The 17920-nt window shown below is 34.1% G+C and overlaps 1 pseudogene; it reads right to left on the bottom strand.

Annotated features, from left to right (window-relative positions):
* The window catches only part of LOC105718638 (kunitz-type protease inhibitor 2-like), an 88211-nt pseudogene extending 72037 nt beyond the window's left edge, over window positions 1–16174 (bottom strand).
* Window positions 16175–17920: the final 1746 nt, after the last annotated feature.

The raw sequence follows: 17920 nt of genomic DNA on the forward strand, positions 1-17920 counted from the left end.
TTTCACCATGTTGACCAGGGTGGTCTCAAACTCCTGACTTCAGGTGATCCACCTGCCTTAACCTCCCAAAGTGGTGGGATTAAAGGGTGAGCCACTGTACCTGGCCTGGACCAAAAAGACACTAGACTGACTGCGTTCTTGGGCAAACAGGATCTGGAAGTGGTGGAATTGTTGTGCATTTGCAGTGCATACCTGAAACTCATTTCACCTTCCTTTTCTTTCTCCAGTCAAGTTGTATTTATTTTATATCTTTCCCTATTGGGAAATTACTGTGTTCACCTGTCTTATAATTTTAGAGCAAATCTACATAAACTTAGTGGTAAGTTTCTTACAAGACCCAGGAGTCTTCATCTTTTTGTCCTTTTGCCTTCATCTTACAAGATTAAGTGCTAGAAAAAGCTTTTATCCTGCTGTGAAACTAGACATGTTAAAGCTAAATATTGAGGGTTATATAATTTACTGTGTTTCTTCTCTTTTTAGTTGGGTGACAAAGAATTTCAAAATCAAATTTATAACTTAAATTTAATAATTGTTTAGATATCTATGACTGGAGTATCTGCTTTTTAACTTCAACCCCATTTGGAATCATTTGTTCTAATCTTTTAAAACTTATTTCTGAGAATTATTTTTAATATTATTTCTGATAATTAATTATTTTATTAATTTCTGAAAATTATTTTTAATATTTTAAATATGTTTATATATATTTTAAAAGGTTAATTTAAAAGACTGAATAAAATTGGGTGTGCAAATGCAAAAAAAAAGAAAAAACTAAGAAGCCTGATTTTCTTTCAGCAAATAAGTTTTAGGCTAATGTACGCTCTTATAATTAGTTTTAACTCATGTTTTTTTGTTGAATGCCAATTGATCATCATACGAGGCAAACAAATTTTTTAAACTGAAGTTTAGTTTACATATTGTAAGGTGTGCTGATCTTAAGTGTACAATTTCATGAGTATTGACAAATGCACATGTTCATTAACTTGTACCACTATCGAGTAATGAAATATTTCCATCAGTTCACTCAGCATCTTTTCCAGTTAATCTCCAGCCTCCAGAAACAGTGGTCTACTTCTTACCATCACTGTGTAGTTTTGCCTGTTGTAGATCTTTCTGTAGATAGAATCATTATGCAATATGCAATGAATTCTTTTATATGTCTTCTATTCACTCAGCAAAATGTTTTGTGAGACTTATACATGTAATTGCTCATATTTGCAATTCTTTCATTTTTATTGCTGAGTAGTATTCCACTGTATGAATAGGCCAAAGAATTGTCAGTTCTTCTATTCATAAAAATCAGGCTGTTTCAAGTTTGGAGTTATTATAACAGAAACAGAAGCTGCTAAAAACATTCCTATACAAAGCTTTTTGTGGTTATATATTTTCATTTGTCTAGATATATATGCAAGAGTAGAATTGTTGGTTCTTAGGGTAGATGTATGTTTAACATTTTAAGAAAGTACTAGATTTCCAAAGAGATTTTTCTAGTTTACCTTCCCATTGAAAATAGGACTCTGATTGTTCCACATCTTCACCAACAACTAATGTTGTCTTTTCTCTTTAGCTTCTAATAACACTATAATGATATCTCATTAATTTGAATTTCAATGATGGCAAATACTGTTGATTACTTTTTCATACATATATGTGCAATTCATATATCTTATTTTGTGAAGTGTCTGTTCAAGTCATTTTTCCATTTCTTTGGTGGAGAAGTTGTTTTTCTTGTTATTAATAAGTTGTAGGAGTTAGTTCTTTGTATATTCTAGAGTCGAATCAGATATATAGGACACAAATATTTTGTTTCATACAGTGTATATATTTACTCAATGTTTTATTTCTTTTGATGAGCAGAAGTTTTAAATTTTGATGAATTCAAATTTATCATTTCTTTCCTTTATGATTAGAGTTTTTCATTTCTTCTCTAAGAAATCTTTGCCTACCCCCAAATTATAAATATATTCTCTATTTTTTTCTGAAAGCTGCATAGATTTAGTTTTACATTTAGATCCAAGATATAGATAAAACTAATTTTTGTGGATGGTGTGAGGTCAGTGTGAATATATGGATATACAGGTTTTTCAAAATCATTTGTTAAAAAGACTTACATTTCCCCATTGAATTGCTTGGGCTCTGTTAGTGTATACCCTTTTACCATATATGAGTGGGTTTATTTCTGAATTTTCTATTCAGTTCTATTGATATATTTCTGTTATTTTGCCAATATCACACTCTCTTTATTTCTATAGCTTTAAAGTAAGTCTTGAAGGCAGATATTCTTCTAATATCATCCTTCTTTTCTAAGATAAATTTGGCTATTTTAAGTTCTCTGCACTTCCAAATAAATTTTAAAGTAAGATTGTCCATACTACAGTAGGTTTTTGGATGAAATTTTGCTCAGAAATGCATTGAATCTGTAGATGAATTTGGTGACAATTGACATTCTAGCATATTGAGTTTTCCAAATCCTTAAATATGGTATATCGCTACAATTCTAAGCCCTTTAAAATTTCTCTAAGCAATGTTTTATAGTTTTCATTCAGAGACACTACATGTCTTTTGTTAAACTTATCCTGACTATTCTATATTTTGGTGAGCAATTGTAAATATTATTATACAGCAATTATAATTTCTGTATTATTACATTTCTAAGTCTTTTAAGATTTCTCTCAGCAATGTTTTATAGTTTTCATTCAGATGTACTACATGTCTTTTGTATTTTGGTGGGCAATTGTAAATATTATTATACAGTAATTTTAATTTCATTATCCAGTCATTTATTGTTAGTATAAAGAAATGCACTTGATATTTTTTCATTAACTTTGTATCCTGTGACTTTGTTAAATTTACTTAATAGTTGTGGCAATTTTTTTTTTTTGTAAATTCTTCATAACATCCTACATAATCATGCTATCTTTAAATAAAGACAGTTTTCTTTCTTTCTTTCCAATTTTAAACCATGAATTTAATTTACTACCATATTGTACTCACTAGGGCTTCCAGTACAATGTTGAATAAAAGTTGTGAGGGAAAGCATTCCTATCTTATTCCAGATCATAAAGAGAAAGCTTTCAAAATTTAATCATTAAATATGACAGGGAATGTACGTTCTGTATAGATGACTTTTATCAGGCTGAAGAAGATTTATTCTATCCCCAGCTTGCTGTGAAGTTTTATTTTAATTGTAAATGGAAATTGAATTTTGTCAAATGCTTATTCGGCAGCTATAGTATATAATATTTTCCCTTTTAATCTATGGATGTCATAAATTATATTTATAAATTATATTTGCTGATTTTCAAAAGTTAAACCAACCTTGAATTTTTAGGATAAATGTCATTTTTCCGTTATATATTACCCATTATGTAATATATTACATATATTATTACATTACATATTATATTTTAATATTTTAAAATATATTTCCAGATTTGATTTTCCAATATTTAATTAAGGAGTTTTGTGCCTATGTGTGTAGGGATATTGATCTGTAAGTTTCTTTTCTGATGATGTTCTTGTCTGACTTTTGTATCAGAATTATTCTGGCCTCATAAAATGTGCTGATAAATGTTCTTTCCTCTTCTGCTTTCTGAACCAATCTGTTTAGAAGTGATGTGTCATATATTCCGTAAATGTTTGATAGAATTCACCAGTGATGACATCCGGGCTTGCTTTAACGTTTTATATCACAAATCTGATTTATTTACTCCACCTTGATATGTTATCATAATCTAGTTTTTATTGTGTCAGTTTTGGTAAATTGCATGTTTCAAGGAATTTGTGCATCTCATCCGTATTGCTGCATTTATCGGGATAAAGTGTTCATGATAATATTTTATAATAACAAGATCTGTAAAATCTGTGGTTACAATCCTTCGTTCAATGTTGGTATTGAAAGTTTGTAGTTTGCTCTTTTTTTCTTGATGATTTTTGTGAGAATTTTTATGAATTTTTGTAATCTTTTCAAAGAATCAACTGATTACTTTTTATATTGTTTGTTCATTTCAGTAATTTCTTTATTTTTTGTTTTCTCCCATTTTGTTCCGTTTACTTTATATTTAATTTGCTTTTTTTCCTCTTCACTTCTTAAGATATAAGCATAGATTATTAGCTTTATATCTTTCTTCTTTTCTCCTATATGGAATAAATTGTTAATGTCCCTCTAAGAATGTTCCCGCTGTATCTGTTATTATTTCATAGCTTTTGTTTTATTCGAAGCTATATTGCTGGATTTCCAGAAAAAAAACTTTCAATTATAGCATCGATATTTAAAATCCATAACACAGTAGTGCTCTCAGGGCATTGGTAAATAGCTCTACTAAAATGATTTAAAACACATAGCAAATTTTTCTGGAAAAGAAGCTTTCCGTTTGAGAAAATGATCATATATTTTAGGTGAATTAAAAAAAATACCAAGTAACCAAATTGCATGTGAATTTTATGAATTATTATAATTTTTTAAATGAGCTGGTACCTCTCTATTAACATCAGTTTCAACATTCAAAGAGGAAGAACAAAAATCTGAGTCAAAAATAATTTTAGAGGCTATCATCTTTAATGTTAGTCAAATCTTTGACCAAACTCTTATGATCAATTTCTTAAAAACATTGCCTATGTTAATGTCAATATCCTGTTTGTTATATTGCACTAAAGTTTTGCAAGATGTTACCCTTGTGGGAAACTGGGTAATGGCATTACAAGATTTCTCAAAATTAATTTTGAGAAATATTAATATTATATTTCTCAAGCCTATAACTGCATGTAGATTTACAATGATATCAACATAAGAGATATAATTACAAAAAAAAAAAGAAGCCTGGCAGATAGTTGGAGCTTATCAGATATTAGGTTTTTGTTTGTTTGTTTGTTTGTTTTGAGATGGAGTTTCACACTTGTCTCCCAGGCTGGAGTGCAATTGCTTGATCTTGGCTCACCACAACCTCTGCCTGCCAGGTTCAAGTGATTGTCTAGCCTCAGCCTCCTGAGTAGCTGGGATTACAGGCGTGTGCCACCACGCCCGACTAATTTTTGTGTTTTTAGTAGAGACACGGTTTCACCATGTTGGCCAGGCTGCTCTTGAACTCTTGACCTCAGATGATCCACCCACCTCCACCTCCTAAAGTGCTGGGATTACAGGCATGAGCCACAGCACCTGACCAAATATTAGTTATTTTTAGTGTTATTTGCTCTATAGTACTAACACATTGTAATTGAATGCATTAGTATAGTTTGACTCATTAATTCCAACACTAATTTAGCAAATATTTATGGATACTTATAAGGTACAAGGTCTCATAGATTAGGGTTATAAAGACATGACCCCTGCTCCCATGCTGTCATTTAACTCCAGTACAAAGAAGGAAAGAAGAAAATCCTCTGAGTACTGTAATAGGAGGTATAATGGAGTAGTTAAAAGCAAGGTTTGGAGTCAGGAAGACTCATGCTGAATCTCCTCGATTCCTGTATTTTCCTTAAACTGTATGTTTCTGAACAAATTACTTACCCTCACCCTCTTGATTTCTATTGTTTCATCTGTAAAATGATAATGAAAATGATTTCAATTTCTTTTAAATAAGTTTAAGTGAGATAATATAATACTTTAGTCTTCTAATAAAAATAAATTGAACACCTATTATTTGGCTCTATAAGACACTGAGGATCCAACAGTACTTAAGCAAATTATGTCAGCCTTCATGAAGTGTAGCCTTGTGGGATTTTGAACACTCAGATTTGCTATGAAATTGAATGCTTTCACTGCAAAGTTATGAACTTTTCCCTTGGATCATTAAAAAACAGTAATATATCTCTACTTTAAGATAAATGAAAGCACCTAATGTTTGCTGTTACATATGGTGTATAATGTTTTCTCTGTATTTCTAAAAATGTGTATGCAAACTGAAATATATTTTCAGTATAATTTCATCCATGCTTTGTTTTCATGTAGGTTTGATTTTTGATGAGTAGCAGGTACTTGCTTAGCAAGTGATCGATAAGTAATAGCATGAAAAACAAAGATATATATATATATCATATATATATATATGATATATGAGATACAATGGGGATAAGATGATTTCTATCAGGAAAGGCTTTTTGGAGGAACTGCCATTTGAGCTGGACCTGGAAAGAATAAAAAATAATATTTAAAATGATACTTAAAATGATATTTTAAGCATCACTTAGATTATACCCACTTTACATGTCCTGGTAAATAGGTACTTTAAATATATTATTTTATATGTTATTGCATCTGCCATGCAATGCTGGCTACTGAGGCTATGAGATAATAATATATTCAGCCGGGTTGAATTCTCTGTCTTTGATCTGACTATCCTGAAGGAAAACAATAATTTTCTCTAAACTCACCGTACGAAGTATCTTACTTCTCAGAGATGGTGCAATGGTCTTTAAAATCAAGTCTGTAGTTACTTATGCCAGCCAGTCTTTTACTCAGCATTTCCCAGAAAACAGCAGTTCAAACTATCAGAGCTTAGCTTTTCCCTTTAGAAGATTTGAGACTGATTGTACATTTTCTCTGAAGAAATTCTTATAACTTTTAACTTTATAAAAGAAAGACTCAAAATTTGTGTAAAGAATTATGCAAAATAATTGAAAAGCATTATAATTGATAGAACTATAAATTTGTTTGAGGGGATTCATGTTCTTCTCATTAGCTTTCTTTCTTTCTTTTTTTTTTTTTTTTTTTTTGTCTGAGACAGTGTCTCACTCTGTGGCCCAGGCTGGAGTGCAGTGGCATGATCTCTGTTCACTGCAACTTCTGCCTATTGGGTTCAAGCGATTCTCCTGCCTCAGCCTCCTGAGTAGTTAGGGTTACAGGCACATGCCACTACTCCCAGCTAATTTTTGTATTTTTAGTAGAGATGGGGTTTCACCATGTTGACCAGGCTGGTCTTGAACCCCTGACCTCAAGTGATCCACCTGCCTTGGCCTCCCAGAGTGCTGGGATTATAGGCATGAGCCATCACGGCTGGCCTTTCTCATTAGCTTTCTAGTTAACTTTACTTGGTGTTTGAATTCTTCCTCGTGCAAAATGCAAGAAGACTTTGCTAGTATGTCTACAAGTTTACTTTCCTAAACTCTTTAGTTTCTTTTTATATATCATTTATATTTATAGAATATTTATAGAATGTCCTCTTGTGTCTAACCAAGGGTATAATGCAGTTTTTAGCTAGTTGAAAACCAGAGCTGCTCTTAAGATTCTCAACACATGAGATACAAAAGAGGAACATGTCAGAGGAAATTTAGGAACCTAGAGGGGAGGGAAGGATTGGAGGATATGACAACAGATGAATTCACCTGAAGGGATGACCACCTCCCAATTTAACAGCTTAATTACCAGTTCTGCATGTGGCTAAGCCTTCTGGAGTTTCTGATAAAGATGACGAGAAATGATTATCTTCAGCTTAGCACAAAAATGTCTATTAGATATCAGATGCAAAACACAAAAGTCCTTTGAATCTACCATTTCTTTTTCTTACTTGGCATATGATTTGCTTGAGTCTTTTTTTTTTTTTAAATTAAACTTCTACTCCAAGAAAAGTTTCTCTTCTTGGAACGTATTTTTGGTAACAGTTTTTGTCTCTTGGGGGAGAGGTAATGTGGTAAGTTTTTTTATTCAATCAGTCATCTAAAAATAGAAGGTAAATGTCTTTTTTTTAAAACAGAAATCTATTTAAAGCAACTTAGAAAATGTATCAGGATTGTGTGTATAATTATGGTATTATATATTCTTACTATGTCGTGTTACAATGATTTATTATTATTGTTTTAAAGATAACTTCATTGACATATATTTAGAGGTAATTTAGAAACAGACATTTAGAAAATGTTTCATTTCAATTACTAAAAAATATCTTATTTATAATACACAAATCAGGTGTCTTGAAGTACGGTTTCTTGAATAAAGTGTCTTGAAATTCTGGGGGTTGTTTTATTCAAACCTTTATGTATACGTCTTTAGTCCAAAGAAAGATCTAGAAAACAAATCTCTCTGAGACTAAATTGAACATCTGAGGCCTGTGGAATGCTGAGGATAGAAAGAAGGTCATGGAAATGAAATTTTTATGTCTATCATTCATTTTTGTTGCTCTTCTATTATACAAATATTTCTGTAACAGCTGGATTCTGTTTACCTGTCTTACTGAAATATGACAACATTCTATCTTAGCTTTAAATTATGTAGTTTAAAAACATAACAGTAATAGCTTCCCAGTTTACTTGTCCTGGTAAATAGGTGCTTTAAACATGTTATTTTAAATTATTTCTAAAATCCTAAATTATTCAATCTAGTATAGACATTTTATGCCTATTTTTAACAACATGGAAACTGAGGCTAAGAGAATTTAAATAACTTGCACAAAATCACAACATGCTAAGTGTAAGGATTTAAACCCAAAACACATGCCCCGAACACCAATTCTAATGCCCTTCCTGTTGAACCCTTTGCAATTGTGAAGCCCTTTTCATTTTCTCAAAGCAGAACCTAAATAGATGTACGGCATTATTGTCATACTGCCGATGAAATGGCTCCCCCGCAGGAAGGAGAGCAGAGCAGCTACATAGTCAGATGGGGTCTGGTTGCCACCTGTGTAGGTTTCAGGTGATGCAAAGAAAGGTTGGAATGGTTGGACTCATGGAAACCTGGCCTCCCTACTTATCTGCAGTCCTCTTGTTTCAGGTCATTTACATTCGTGGAGCACTTCAGGACTCATTGCCAAGGCTCTGGTGTAAGCATCTCTTTGGTATGCAGGCACAGATGAAGTTCTTGAAGATGGTTGGTGCCCCAGGTAGAAAGTTGACCCAGGTGAGTTCTTTGACTCTTGAGAAATGAGCTCAGTTATAAGAAAGGAGAGTGTTCTGAGACTTGAAACAGAGGAAGGCGAAAGTGAGTAAAATTGGATTTAAATGGAAATCTGATGTTCATTTGAATTTGTTCCAGTTATGCTTGGAATGCCTGATGCATTTGAATTTTCAAGTTTAGAACAGTATTATGTGAAAATGCCTCGATAATTCCAGAAAAGAATATGTCTAAGGGGAATGAAGAAGTAAAGGTGTCTTTTATTACTTTCAGCTTTTCCTTAAATCCATTTAATTATAACACCAGCTTACACATCTGTAATAGCTTTTCAGGGCACTTTGTGATATATAACTTTGTTTTACTCTTAATAGATCTTTGTTGTAGGCAGCACAATTTGTATTTTCTTCACCTTGTTGATAAAATAACTGAGGGGCAGAAAGATTGCATAAATCTGTTATTACTGTTAGAATTTGTGGTAAGTTAGTAAAATAGAATTATTTAGAAAGATGTGTTTGTGTGTGATGTACATATATATGTGTGTGTGCCTCAAGATTTTAACTTTAAACATGTAAGTATATATTCTGACATGGGCTAAGGCCTTACATTTGCATTTATTTTTGATGATTGAAGTTCCCTATGATATTTTTTAATGTAAATCAGACCCATATTGAATCATCTATAATTTCTAGGGTTTTATTTGGCAGGGGGAGAATAGGTACTTAAATTTTTAAAGCAATGGGTATATCTCTTTTCTATATTTTTAATTGTTATTTTTCAAAAATTTTATTGTTACCGTATTTGAAGTTTGTTAGTCACGTGCCTTTACTGAGTCTTACTGAAACATTCAATAGCGTTTTCATAGTACTATAATTCTATTTGCAGATCCATGGTCTATTGGTTTACTAATATTTAATTAAGTTGTACAATTACAATATAACAAGTACAACTGACAGGGAGAGTTTTGGGAACAAACACAACTGATTCTATTAAACATACAACACAACGAGTGGGAGCAGACGTGTGGATATACTTGTGAGTAGTCTGCTAACTGTGAGCATACAATGTGCCAAAGCGTACGGATGTTTTAGAGATGGAAGGACAAGCTTGGATTTATCAGTTTCAGAGACTTCTATTTTGACTATAAATAGTTAAGTTGAGAAAAGAGCACTTTCTTCTTAGTCATCTTGAATATAGGCACAGATTTAGCTGAAGTCTATTCATCACAACATCTACTTATTCAACCAATATTTATTAAGTACCCACTATGTGTCAGATACATAGTTCTGGCAGCTGGGGATACAATATAAATAGAGCAGATATAAATCTCTCCTCTTATGAAACATAAAGTCTTTAAAGTAGAAAGACATTAAACAAATTAAATATGAAATATAGTGAAAAGTCTATGGCAAAGGCGAAGTGGTGTTTGAGATAGGATCTGTGATTTGAAGGCCTTACTGAGTTCATATTTCTGTGAAGATGCAAAAGAGAGGAGAGTGTAAACATACTTGAATGGCTTTAATACAAACCAGATGCAATTGGGTTCAAAGGAGACAGTTTTGATTTCACTAGGTGTGGAGATTGGTTAACCATCTAGAGGGGCAGCAAGTGCAAAGGCCCTGAGGCAGAAGAATCAGTCTGTTTGAGGGAGAGCATGGAGACCAATGTGTCTGGAGCAGGGTGGAGAGGGAAAAACAATAAATTGGACCAGAAGAATAATGAGGTGGAGGATGGAAGTAGAGTTTCAAACAGAATCTTCTAGTTTCTGTTACTAGGACTTTGACTTTTACTCTGCATAAAACAAACAGACATTGGAATATTCTGTGTAAATAGGAGAGAATGATCTGAAAGATGATAGCATCACCCTATGTGCTTGGTTGAGAATGTCTTAGAGAAGGCTGAGAGTGAAAACTAGCAGACCAATTAGCAGGCTGGTGCAATGTTTCAGGTGTGGGACATTGATAAAGTAGGCAATTCTTAGCAATGAAGTTAGCAGTAGAGGTAGATAATTATTTATATTACTAAAACAATTAGAACATAGTAGGAGAGATGAAGCCAGAAAAATGAGAAGCAATCAAAATATTTAGCAGTAGATTATCTAAAATTATGTTGTGACCACATAATGAATTACTATATAAAATGTATGTAGAAAAATATCATAATGACACATTTAATCATGATATACAGTAATGCTAAGTCAATGTGGTACATTCCAAAATAGACTAATGATATTTTTGCAAATACAAATTGCACAGATATTTTATTTGAACATACAAGGTGTACAAAAGACATATGCATGAATTATGAATGCTTTAAAAGATTCTTATTTTTACTCCTCTGCACTTTAAAAAGTTTTCTATACAGTAAGCATGCTAAAGACATTAGCTAATTCATTTCTTTGTTCCATCAGTGCATTTTTTTGAGCAGGGACTATCTTTAAAATGTTGCTCTTGGCTTTAAAAAAAGATTAAAAATGAATGAGACATAGTTCTTGTCATCAGTCTTTATAATTTTGTAGATGTAGAGTAATATGATGTATCTACTAATATTTTTAAAAAGTTAGAGAAGCACAAATAAAATATTATAAGGGGTTAGGAGGAGACAAATATTTAGCTCAATGGCATTTGAATTGGGTGGAGAAATATCAGGGAAATGTTTTGACAGTTTGTGGAACAGAATTCTCAGTGGAGGAAACAATTAGCAGAATTATAGAGTCAGGGATGCATAAACCATGTTTGAGAACATATTATCTAGTATAGCTAAAGTGTAGAGGAAATATATATATATATAAGTAGTATAAGGAAGTATAGTTGTATATTTATATGTGTAGTGTAGATTCAAGAACTATGTAAGTATAATGGAAGATAATAAGACAAGAAAAATGAAAGACAATGTAAGAATACTGTTAGTCATTAAAGAGCAGTATATTTGTGTATGTTTGTATTTGACACACATTTGCATAAAATTTATTTAACTTTTGTAGACTTACATTCATAGATTAGCTAAAATCCCTATTTAGTTACTTAAATTTTAATTGTAGACTTGTGCTACAAAATTGGTATTTATTGAAAAGAAAAATGTAGTCTTATGACTTGCTCTCTTCCAGAAATATTTTTCTGATTTGTTTTGCATTTCATCAATACAAATATACTGGAGATATATTTACGAACAGAAAATTTTACTTTAGCTCCTCGTATATTGAATTTTTCCTAGGAGGCAGCTGGAAGAATCTAGTTCATTATATGTGAAGTTTATTTGGAAAAATGAAAAGAATTGTTGCCCTACAGAAGAACTTGGTAGTGACGTCTGCAGAGAGGTGCTGGGCATCTTGTTTAAATTCCTTGTGACTTAGGGCTATGGAACTGAGCCAAAACCAGCATCACGGCTGCCCTAGTCACATTGTTGCAGTTTGTAAGTTTGCATTAGTCAACAGCACTTGGAGGGTCTGATTACTTACTTGTGAACATTTGCTCTTGGCTGTAAACTGGTAAATAAACAAAGGCTCTGCATGAGAGAGCAATGACATTTTGGTAATTCTAGGGGAAAATAAGTCAATTTGAGCACTTGATTATAAAGAGAGGAAACCAAGATGTTACATTTTGCAGTCGTTTGTCCCCCCCACCCCCCATTTGTAACTGACAGATTGGATTTAACACATGGAAACGGGAAGACTACTTGCCTTTAAAAACGGTCTAATTACATTTGGAACTTAAGGGAAATAGAAGATTCCAGGATATTTTTGTTTTGAATTTGAAATTGGGGACAGCGCATGCACAGTTGTTTGTTTTCACACTTTATGGGAATGAATCACACCATGTCGACCGTGAGATTTAATTATGTATTTAGCAGAGAAGCTGGAGATGTGCCAATGCAATAGCTAAGCTGCTGGAATAGCCTGGGCACAGCCCCTTCCAGCTTCCAGACACTGCAAACCTTTCGTAATAGGACGTTTAGCATAGGAGATGGAACAGTGTTGATGAGATGCATAAAATCTCAGTGGAATGCTTCTGCTAGGAAACAAAATGCTGATGTTAAAAGAAGGACGTTTTTTATAACAGGGAGCAAAGCCACTGAACCTCTGGGCATAGGGTCTAACTTTAATTGAAGCAATTCGAGCAAAACATGTCATCTCTGCTTGTTTCCATTGTTCATTTCGTCTACAGTCTGGTGTGCGAACTCTCCATCCTAAACCTTTGCACATAGACAGAGCTTGCTGCAATATTTAGAGCCTGGGGACCAAGGAGTAAAATGAAACTTGAGGTTTTTTAATTTAAAAATTACTATTATTTTAATGAGTTTTCTTTAATACTCAATTCAGAACCGAATTGGCTGAGAAAATTTTTGGATTAATGTATGTTCAAAAATTTTTTTTTCTGATAACAGTTAGCTAAATAGGTTAATTTATTTATGAAGGATTCATGAAGGCTACTGAAATAAACTAAAAAGAAAGAGGCAAGTCTGATATGATTTTGCCATAAAATATATTTTCTTCTTAGATGTGTCTGATCCAGTAATTTTCATTCTAAGTATCTTGAGAGTAGCTAGGATAAACCTAGAGTTGCTCTTTTTTTTCCTTAAGATGTCAAAAGCCTAACAGAAGTCATACATTTGCTAGCATGAGAGAGCTGTAATGCTAATTAAATAATATTTTTTCTTGTTTGCTACAATTATATCACTCTGGCTTATTGACTGTGGATAATAATTCAGGGTTCGACGGAAGTAATAAAAAACAAAACTTTGATAATAAAGTACCTGGGTTCCAAAGATACAACTTCTGATAGTTATATTCTTATGATTATTTTTGTCTACATGTTTTCTTGTCCCTAAATAGGGGTAAGAATTCTACACAAAAGAAACATGATGACATTGGACTTAGAATAGGAAGTAAGGAATGCTCGTTTCTTCTAATCCGTAATAAATTCCACTTGAGGTAATATTCGATTTCTTGATCCTTGGTCTCTCTGTCTACAGACATTGAAGGTATTCTCCTATAGTCTATGTTAGTGTTTGTGAGGGTTGTTTGAATCTGCTTTCAGTGAATCTTCTGACATACGATAATACAGATATATTTTTAATAATACTGCCAATGAAATGTATGTATCAGGTAATTTCCAGTGAATGGAGTGGAACTGCTTGTGATCAGTAATGATGCTTTCTTCATATTGATGATGTCACGTAGGCACCTTCAAAGGCTGCAATTGTCCGGTTTGCTGAAGCAGCATTGTTGATTAATTGATTAAATGAATGAAGTGGGGCTTTTGCCATGACTACACTATCAAAAAGTCACTCAATGATAAGTCCTTGATAATATGTAAAATAAGTTAAAACAAAAGAGAGAAGAAACTAAGAAAGCCATTCATGACCACAGATAGAATTATGTCTCCGTGATGGGCTGGCAGAGCAGTAGCCCTCTGCTGTGATCCCCTTCAAAGAACCCCCTGTGCCAACCCAAAGAAAGCTGATAGGGCCACAGTTCTGTTCTGGGGTAGATGTGAGTGGCAGCAGGAAGTGGGAACTCATAAAAGCCTGGCATCACACCCTGACTTGGGTCAGCTTCAAAATTAATTTCTTTTTTAGCTTTTTATCTTCATAGATTTAGTAGGACAAATACAGTTGTGTTACATGGATATACTGTGCAGTGGTGGAGTCTGGATTTTTATTGTAACCATCACCCGAGTAGTGGACATTGTACCCAATCAACAGCATTTCATTTCTCACCCCCGTCCCACCCTCCTACCCAATGGAGTCTTCAACGTCTATTATTCTATTTTGTATGTCCATGTGTACTCATTGTTTAGCTACCACTTATAAGTTAGAACTTGTGGCATTTGACTTTCTGTTTCTGGGCTATCGAAATTAATTTCACCTTCAGAACCTCACTTGAATTTGGCTGAGGCTCTCGTTGAGACCACATCACAGCTCAGCTTCTTCCTCTGTTTATAGCTTTCCTTTTGCTTCCGTAGGTGTTGATTCCCCAAGAGCCTCCTGCCCACTAATTTCAACCTGCAATTTCCTCCGTGTGTACTAATGAAAGGGCCAATCTGGGCAGCTTTTATGTCCCAGGCTATCCCAGGTCCGGTAACCAGCCTGTGAGGACACCTAGTTCCTTAAGGCTGAATTGTCCCTCTGACTATATCTAGCCATATGTCCCAAATCAACTTCTGCATTCATAAGAAATCTTAACATTCATTTATGTATTTCTTTCTAACTACCTTGAAGAACAATCTTTCCCTAACAAAATTTGTTGTCTATTCAGATGGAGAGCATGTGAGATGATTTCAACTGAACTGAAGCCATGATCCATGACTAGCAACATCATCATGGTCTTTGGGGCAAAATGCCATGCTTTAAGCATCTACATTCACAAATCAATAATGTTATACACCTTATTCTAGTTTCCAGAATGTTTCTTTGGATCTCAGATATTGAAAATATCATCCTGTAAGGAGCTTGGAATTGTTTAGTCATTTCTGTTATGTGTGAAGGACAACATTTAAAATATTTCACTAAATTTGTTTTTTTTTTTTCTATCTTGCTTTGAAATTTCTATCACTTGTAAGATAACATTATTTTTTTCTATGTGTGTTTTGGTGTCCCCGATTAAGCCTGTTATTGTGATTTTGTTTTGACACTCTTGATGTCAATTTCCAGGAAACACCTGTCTAAAGAACAACGTGGAGCTCATCGTACAGAAGTGAGCCAGCTATCTCTGCCAGGCAGAGTAGAGTTCTAGCATCTGTGTCTTCAGGCCAAATGATGCATGATCCAGTTTGATTTAATTTACTTATTCATATTGGAGAGAATTCAGAATATGAGAGTATGTTCACAAAGAGACAATTTCTGACAAATCCAAAACAATTTCTAAGTATTCCTGGAACGTGTAACTATTGATTGTTAAGTCAGAACTTACTCTCAGTTAAGCAATTCTTGCATTATATCCTTAGACCAGTAATACGGAACTTGCTTGACCGTGACTCTAGCTAATAGGTGTTGTATGCATAATGTGAGAAAAACAATCCACGTCTTCAAATATGTTTCTTAATTCACCAAGATTTGCATGTACTGAAGAAAATGAGCTTTTATCTCTAAAAATTACCAATCTTCATAAGTGCTCTTTCTGTATTTTCTTGGCAGTTACATACACATGCTCACTTTCAAATTCAGAAATAGTAATGATTGGTAGCAGCAGTGATTCAGTCTACACACTGAACTGTCCACCTGATATTTCACCTCTTTATTTTCTAGGGAATCAAATAAAAGCCAACTTCCAAGGACTCTTCCTGCTAGGATGATGGGAAGCTTGACTTCTTTCTCCCTTTCTTGGGGTTTTCCTGTCTCCACTGGGGTGAGGGCCATTAATCCGGGGCCTTTTGCAGAGAGAAGACATTAGTAGTGAGAGCCTGGTAGTCATCACAGTCATCTGTCTGCTTTGACAACTGCTGAGATGTTCCTTGCTCCCGCCCACATGGCCTCTTCAGTCCTGGCCTCTTCTGTTCTTTCCATGTCATGCTTGTAACCTGGAGCTCCCTGAAAGGCTGTCTGTGGCCACACTAGTTTGAAACACTTTTCTCAAATCTTGTCACCTCCTAAGCACAGCACAAAAATTCTCTTTCTCATGTAACCCAGTGCCTATTCTGCCTTTCCTGAACTCCCTGCCTCTATTCAGGGTACTTCTACATTTCCTTCCTATTTTTTTTTTTTTTTTTGAGATGGAGTCTTGCTCTGTTGCCCAGACTGGAGTTCAATGGCTTGATCTCTGCTCACTGCAACTTCTGCCTCCCAAGTTCAAGTGATACTCCTGCCTCAGCCTCCTGAGTAGCTGGGATTGCAGGTGTGCGCCATCATGCCAGGCTAATGTTTGTATGTTTAGTAGAGATGGGATTTCACCATGTTGGCCAGGATGGTCTTGATCTCTTGACCTCGTGATCCGCCCACTTTGACCTCCCAAAGTGCTAGGATTACAGGTGTGAGCCACTGCACCCAGCTGGTACTTCTACGTTTCTGAATGGTGTAGCCATTTGAGGGGAAAAATACAGACAGACTTGCAATTTCTATAATTATCATTCCTCAAAATACGGAAATCCTACCCCCTCGAGAGCAGATTACTTGCTTTAATGTGTAATGATAATAAAAATACATTGTGTGTGTGAGGAAAAGGATCACACAGATTGAGATTTTAATGTCTGAACCTACTATTCAACCACAAATCTTATTAGTCATTTATTGAAAAGCTTTCTTATTTTAGACAGCTAGAGCAGGTTCTCAATGCCCTGCGCAGAACTTCTCACCAGCCAGCAGAGGGAGTGTCTGAAGCTTCAGTGCAGGTGTGGCCAGTATGGGTCCCAAAGGGCCAAGATGGCTTCTGACAACAGTAATCAGGTACAGGGATGCTCAGTGATGGGGAATCAAAGGCCTTTGTCCTAATGTACCTAAGTTTACATTCTTACCAGCTCTGGGATCTGGTACGTCACTTAATCTTTCTGTCCTCTAGTTTCCTAATCTTTAAAGTGGGCAGACAATTTTAAAAATAATTTAAACAGTTTCTGGTGCATACTGTTATTACAAAAGTGATTATTGATGACAATGATTATTGATGAGAACACCAGGACATGGGAAATGTAGGTCACCCTCTCTCATCCTGTCTCCCTGTTGGGACAGAAAGAATAAGGTGGAGGAGAAATATTGAATTGACAGCATATTTACCTAGATGGACTGGAATTAACACTAGAAGAAACTAAATTTACTTTGAATTGGTAAGATTAAGTTTCCTGACAGCAGAGGAAATGGATGTTTATAAATCCATTTTTTCACAAGTGGGTCAAAGTGGCTCTAAATTCATATCTTGCTGGATAATTAGATAATTCCCTTTTAAAAATAACATGTGGTTATAGTGAATCAGACACAAATGCAGGATTTATTGGCAAGAACTAATTGATTCTAATTAGTTTGATACCTAATTGGGTTTTATGTTTCTCTCTTTGCGTTTTACCTCCAAATTGAAGACTCCTTACCTTAACAGCTTATACAGCATAATCTGTTAAACATTCCTGGAAAAAGAAATGTATCATTCCCTTTGAAAGTTATTCATTCCAATCATAAAAT

Source organism: Aotus nancymaae, unplaced genomic scaffold, assembly GCF_030222135.1.
Source record: "Aotus nancymaae isolate 86718 unplaced genomic scaffold, 86718_ANA_hifiasm-v0.15.2.pri h1tg000041l, whole genome shotgun sequence".
In the NCBI taxonomy this organism is placed as follows: Eukaryota; Metazoa; Chordata; class Mammalia; order Primates; family Aotidae; genus Aotus; species Aotus nancymaae.